This window comes from Littorina saxatilis, linkage group LG2 (genome assembly GCF_037325665.1).
Source record: "Littorina saxatilis isolate snail1 linkage group LG2, US_GU_Lsax_2.0, whole genome shotgun sequence".
Lineage (NCBI taxonomy): Eukaryota > Metazoa > Mollusca > Gastropoda > Littorinimorpha > Littorinidae > Littorina > Littorina saxatilis.
The window spans coordinates 67358366-67365361 of NC_090246.1; the positions used below are offsets into that span (position 1 = coordinate 67358366).

The 6996-nt window shown below is 42.5% G+C and overlaps 1 long non-coding RNA gene across 1 annotated transcript; it reads left to right on the top strand.

The window, feature by feature from the left end:
* The first annotated feature begins 4774 nt into the window (after window positions 1-4774).
* On the top strand, window positions 4775-5736 carry LOC138956507 (uncharacterized). The gene is made up of 3 exons (XR_011452682.1): window positions 4775-4951; window positions 5276-5350; window positions 5654-5736. It is a non-coding gene; the product is annotated as an uncharacterized lncRNA (long non-coding RNA).
* Window positions 5737-6996: the final 1260 nt, after the last annotated feature.

The following is a 6996-nucleotide window of genomic DNA, read 5'->3' on the forward strand; positions in this document are numbered from 1 at the left end:
ATCAAACCGGTTTTTATGTTTCGGAGAAGCAACGAGAAAAGGTCAGGGTCGCAATGATTTTCCGAACAGAGTTATTTCGTGGGAATTATCTAAAAGCAAAAACGAAAAAGTTCTAGAAAGGAAAAGGAGGGGTTAGTTTTTTTTTAAGAGAAGCCTGGGCAAAGAGAACCCTGTTATTACTTCTTTCAGAGGGAGTTACAAAGGGTCGGCGACATTAACTGTCTCGCGCGCGCGCGCGTGTGTGTGTGTACGTGTGTGTGTGTGTGTGTGTATGTGTGTGTGTGTGTGTGTGTGTGTGTGTGAGTGTGTGTGAGTGTGTGTGTGTGTGTGTGTGTGTGTGTGTGTGTGTGTGTATACAGCGATTCCGAGAAAACCATTGGACAGCCTCTGTATTTAACATTACATACGAATTCTTCCAGATGATATCCCCAGACTTGTTTATCCATCCATTTTTTCGATAAATGGTCGTCTTTGGTGACGTCATGTCCGTCGTTTAGTGAGAGTTGAGGCGGCACTGTTTCCGTTTTTCGTCTCACGTTTTTACGGCCCTTGATGATTGGACCCCTCTTAGATTTGTTGGGCCTTGTCAAGCTCTCAAAATCCAATCAATCTTCTGATCGTGTCTCTCTTTGGTCCTTTCTTTGGCAAAATAATCGTCGGACAAACGCCCTTCTTTCTAATACCATGGCTGCCGTCGGTACAGAGTGGTAACTGTGTGATGAATTAATTTCGCAGATTGATATCAGTGTGAGTTACATAATGAATTCATTACAATAGTTCTATGTTGTGCAGAAAGCAGTCAGGTGTTGTTGTTGTTGTTGTTTTTTGTTTGAAAGCAGTCAGGTTGCTTTCATTAGATGTGTCCAAGCGGAGGGCTGGACTTATCTCCTGTAAAACCCTGGACAGCTCATGCAGAGATGGTCAGCCGAATCGCTTACAACAGTGCCTTATATGGTGTGACCTCCACGTCCTCTAGATGTCAAGACATCACTCATATTAGTGCTCAAAAGATCCGTTAATCGGCTTGCCTGTCTGTTTCTCCGTCAGTATATCTGTCATTCTGTTTGTTTGTCGATCTCTGCTGTACCTTCTCTTTCGACCGGAATGTCGTCCTAAGCTAAGAGCCGCACGTATCAATTAAAGCTTCCAGCGCCTAATCATTGACGTCACGAATCAGTCATTGTTTCTTGCTTTAATCTAAGACCTGGCGCTCACCTATGTAACTTCGGCAGGACAGACGACGCACTGCAGATTATCCCAGCCCGCTACACGTTGCGTGAAAGGAAAACAAGCCAAGTACTCGTCATAATCCCTATCGCGCAGCATCAACAATATTCAGTGAGTCGTCTGTGCCGCTGAAACCGCGCAGGTATATTCTGCCCTTAAACGAGACTAACATAGCTTCAGTGAGTGATCCGCTTGGCTTTGGGATTCAGCTGTCAAAAGTCAGCTGCAATCCAGCCGACAAAAAGTGGTCACGAGTTAGTCCTGAGTTCTCGTTTGAATTTAAAAGAGCCTACTTTAGTTTCGGGCTTGTTGCGTGTGTATGATCCCTGTATCGCTCGGCTTTATAACGCAGAACAAAAGTATGCGACAATCCGACCAACAAAGAGCGGGCACGAGCCAGTCCGGGGTTCTCATTGTGACCTAAACGAGTCTATTATCGTTTATAATCCTTGTATGATTCCTGCATCGCTTCGTGATGCAGAACAAAAGTCAGCGGCAATCTGACGGAGAGTGGTCTGATAACCTACTTTGTTCCTGACTGAGCTCGGATTTGTCTCTACTTTTTGTCGCATAAATGTAATAATGCCCTTCCCCGTCACAATATACGGTCAGGAGAGGGATCTGATATATGAATATATTGTCCTCTGTTTGTTTCTGCCTGTCCATCCATCTCTCTCCCTATTTCTGTCTGACTGTTACTCTCACTCTGTATCATTCTGTCTGTCTCTCCGTCTATCTCTCCGTCTGTCTGTCTATCTGTCTGTCTCTCTCTGTCTGTCTGTCTGTCTGTCTGTCTGTCTGTCTGTCTGTATCTCTCTCTCTCTCTCTCTCTCTCTCTCTCTCTCTCTCTCTCTCTCTCTCCCTCTCTCTCCTTCAACCTTGATCAGACTCCCTTAAGCTCGTTTTCAATAATGATGTTTTTGTTTGAAGGGTATATATATATTGGACCCAAACACTGTCTCTTTTCGCACCAAGAGCTATCACGTTCGGGCAGGAAGTTGCAATTACGTCACCACACACCTTTTTCCTGTACAATTGCCAAATCAAGTCGACGCAGGCATGTAAATTACTGAATTGAATTGAATTTTAAGGTTAAGGGACGAACACATCCTGGTAAATCGGGGCAGGTGGGGGTGGGGGGTGGGGGGGGTGAGTGGTCATTTTGATTACGTCTAATGTTACCGCTGACCACAAAACAGTATGGTTGTCTACTAGTGTGTTAACTCACGACCAGTTAGTGTAACGGCGATGTTTTATAGACCAAAACCGCAAATTACAGAAAAGTGCTATTCTTAAACTGTATATTTGTGAGGATATGTGAGGGTATGTAAAAATGGCGCTTCGTGACTTTGAATGATGACATCCTTGATGTGACTTTTGCAAAAATTAAAACTGAGTTAGATTTTCAAGGAAAATTGACGTCTTTGTCGTAAAACAATTATTATTTCTAGAGTTGCATCGTGATCTCCGATGCTGTAGCGCCCACAGACATACACCACGCACTCACGCACACGCACACACACACAAACACACACACGCTGAGACTAGACGAACGGTAAGTCGCCGACCGAGACAGGAATCTCGGCTTCCGGTGACAAGAAATTGCAGACGCGAGACGTGATCCTGGCTTTTCAGACGACGTATTGTTGCAGACCGGCGATCCCACAACTCGCGTGTGTTTCCAGTGCTGTCAACAGTTGGCGAAGTGGGTCGCCGTACTGCAAGTCGAGTGGATTCGTTTTTAGATACATTGTAAAGACTCTCTCTGCTTCCACATTGAATAGTATTAGGATAATATTGATTTTACAAAGTTGTATATGTACATTAATGAAAAAAGTCTGTACGCTTGGTACTTTCACTGCTATGTTAGCTGAATAGTTTGCCGCCGTTCGTTGCTCTTTGAAATTTGAAAGTTAATCCTTAGGAGTAGGAGGGGGAAAAACAAAGAAATAGCGTGAAAAGCCCTGAAAAGTGGGATGCCGTAAATTTGAGACTGCATTAAAAATGTTCCTCTCTTTCGAGGGTGAAAGACCATCAGGGAGCCGAATGTGATTGCAGATTTCACACTTCTGCCAAAAGAACCATCTCATATTTAGAGCGAATTGATTTGTTATCATTAATGAACGACGTTGACCCAATGCTTTTGTCATGCTTGTCGTTGTTTCGTTTTTCTTTCCTTTGATTTTGTTGTTGTTTTGTTGTTGTTATTGTGTGCTTGTTTGGTAGTCGAAAGGTATGGTTTGGAAGCATTTGGGAAACGCGTATTTGATCGTTGCTTTTCACACTTTGAAAGATAGTCACACCTATGAGCAGCTTGCAGATCATGTTATTGAGTTTTTGTAGATACTGTTAATACGTTTCAAAAGTGTGCAATTGGTATAATGTTTGCCGTCTTTAGTGTCTTACCAAGTGCTGTTAGGTTTGTTGTGCGGGCAGTTGATAACACGTGAGCTGACTGGTTGTTTTTGTTAGTTGTGGTGTTGTTGGTGTTGGGAGTGATGGTAGTAGTTGTCAGCTAAACATTTCTGAATTATATTATGTTTTTATCTGTCCCCTTTCAATGTCCAGCCTGTTCCAACAGACCAATTGGAGAAATCATAGTCAAAAACAGTTGAATCCGCTTTTGATGGGAAAACTCCACAAAGTTCACAACAAGCAGATTATCAAATAATAAGCGATTTCAGACGGCTCAAATGTTCCCGTTTAACAAACTACAAACGTGTCCACAATAACAGAAATGTCACATTAACCTAGTGTTCGTTATAAGCAGATTTCACTATTCACTAGACATACAACCAGAGATACGGCGACATTACATCTCAGCTACTGCCTTACAGAAAAGACAAACCGAGGGCAAAACGTCACATAGTCATCCACGGTCGGGACCAGAATTGCTTCAGATCCGTACACGACCGCCGGCGTTTTTGTCTTTTTGCCAGCCGTCCTCTGACACGAAGCAGACTGACTGAGACTAGGCGAGACCACTTCACAGCACTACCACTAACATAAGATCGATGTCTTTCAGGGTGTCGTCTGCGACGGGGGAAGACTGAGGTTCCGTAAACAGCTGTATAGTCAGTCTGAGTGGCGTACAGCACTGTCCCGGCCCGACGCTGACCTTGCCAAGCTGGACAATTACACAGGGCGCCTAGTGCCGCACGTGCGGATGACGGAGCTGTTGACATTATACGTACGGTGCCGATCCATCGAGTTCTGGTGTGGGCCAATGCCGTGGGAGAGAGGCTTGAAGATTAAATCCTTTGTTGCGTGTTGACTGTAGTCAACTGTCTACCTAGCTGTCAGTACCGTGAACTGTTGCTAATGTTTGTTTGGTGGGCACAAATTGCTTCCAAGCGCATTCAAGTTTTTATTGAAAGCGACCAGATTGCGGACTGCAAACTGGCATAAATTGCCGTTCTAATCACTGTTATGTGTACTCAGTATGTGTGTGTTAACTAAAGACAGTTCTTAGCATCAATAACTCTTGCTAAGGTGTTTTTTCTGGAAGGCACACTAATTGGTTGTTAGCACGTTTTAGTTTTATGTCTGCTCATAGATATCCTTGACAGGATCGCCAACTCCGCGCGTGCGCTAGCGCTGGCCCTCTTTCGAACTCCCGTCTGCGGCTGCGAGAGGTTTTGACAGAATCTTCACTTCCGGTGCAGTCGTTCAACACATGGAGAAGATGGAGAATTTCGAAGGGGAGGTGGAGTTTGTGGCTGAGGTAAGTGAAAAGAAAACAAAGCAATACAAAAAGATCATTACTGATGATTGAAATGAGTCATGTGAATCAACAATAAAGATTGATTGTGGACGGCACGTCATTATTTTTGTTTTTAACACTTGAAACGCAAGAGCATCTGACCCACTGGTAAAACCGAAGCTGTGCACGCAAGCTGATCAGCAGATCGTTTTTCTGCAGAATTCTCGCTCACATCGGCCACTATTTTAGCTCAGCGAACAGACAAATTTGCAACAGAACAATTTCTGAATGTTAGAAATTCGGCTGTAGATTTATACCCTTTCTATTCCATGGTTGTTTTTTCAGGGGGAAAGTACCGACATCTCAATCGCTGAAAAGATGACAGCATCACCACAAAAGAAACTGCAAGAATTGCCAAAAGTAAGTAAAAATATTGACAGATCTATGTAAAAGACTATGTATGAAAATTTAGAACTGGAACAACAGATATTCAAGAAATAACCGATAAGTGATATATAACTGAACCATTGATTGATTTGAATGTACATCATGCATGGAAGTTAAAAATGGTGCAGGAACTGAAGTCAGATCAACACATCAAAAAGATCAGTGCAATATATTTGTTTTCTCTCCCCTCTAGCATAATTCTGTTTTGATATATGCTTGATGTCTTCTGTTGTTTTTAAATTCATTGTCACTTCTAAATTGCATGCTTTATTGCAGAACGCTTGTGCATCTATCAAGAATGACAACTGCCTTTCACCGGAGCTCAGAGAGCTTGTCGACCAATTCAGTAATTGAAAAGTAGGTTTTTGAGTAAGGCGGTATAACAAAAAATCAGCTTGCAAAGTCCCAGTACCTGATAGATCACTTTCCATCATAGTTTTCGAGCAAAAATACGGCTTCGTTGCACAGAGAGGCTACTGTTTAAAAATATTTTAGGTACATGCCTGCCACTACAATATTTCATGTGTTTTTTAGGATCATTAATAGCACATGTCATAGTTGTAAGACATGATAAGGATTCATGAAAGTGGTTTGTCAACACGTTCTATAACGACAAATGGAATACAAAATTTAATATGTTCACATCCATTCATGTAAAGTGTAGTTTTGGGTTGTTGTCGTGTGTTGTTGGTTTTGATTGTGTGCATGCATATCTACATCTTCAGTTTCACTCTTCCGTCGCGATATAACCTTGAATGGTTGAAAACGACGTTAAACACCAAATAAAGAAAGAAAGAAGTTTCACTCTTGGGTTGATTTCTGCTATATTTGTATGTTGTTTTAATTATAATATTTCATTTTCTGTGTTTTAGGTGCAGATCGGAAGAGAAACTTCTGCTTCTTAATGACTGCCTAGTTACCCGAGACAAGGTTGGGAATGCTGCCAAGGAGAAGGCGTGGGCCAGGTACTACTCTGCTTTTTCAACCCAGCATTCAGGCATTACTGAGTTGACAGTATCCCCTGCAGCTTCAGCCTGGATTGCCTTGAACATTTTTATACTGTTGGTGTCTTAAAGGCCTATGAAGAAAAACTAGGGAACCAGTAAGTGCATTAGAAATCAAAGAGGATGAAGAGGACAATGCAAAGTATGTTGGAGGATGTGTTGCCAAAAAGCTAAAACAGAGAGTTTGGTGTCTCCAAAAAAGTGCGTACAGAGATGAGAAATTGCAGTGTTTGGAAGCCCTGACTTCCGCACCTGAATCCTACAGTGAAGAGAGTGAAACCACCCTTGACATGACAAGCATGCTGAACAAGGGCAAACTGACCTTTGTCAAGCCCAAAGTATTGCAGATGTGTCTGTCCATGCAACACAAAGAAAACATCTTAAACAGAATGAGGCAAAGCGTTGATGATATCAAATAACCAAAGGGAAGTAATTGCTCTTTATTCATACGACATGACTGTGTAATAGAGTAAGCGAGAGTTGTACAAAACCTTTTCTCCTGGCACCGGAGAGAATAACAAGCATTGAAATATACAAGCGACTTTCATCCTCTCGTGCCAGGCGAAAAGGTTCCGTACAACTCTCGCTTAATCTATTACACATGTCGTATGCATA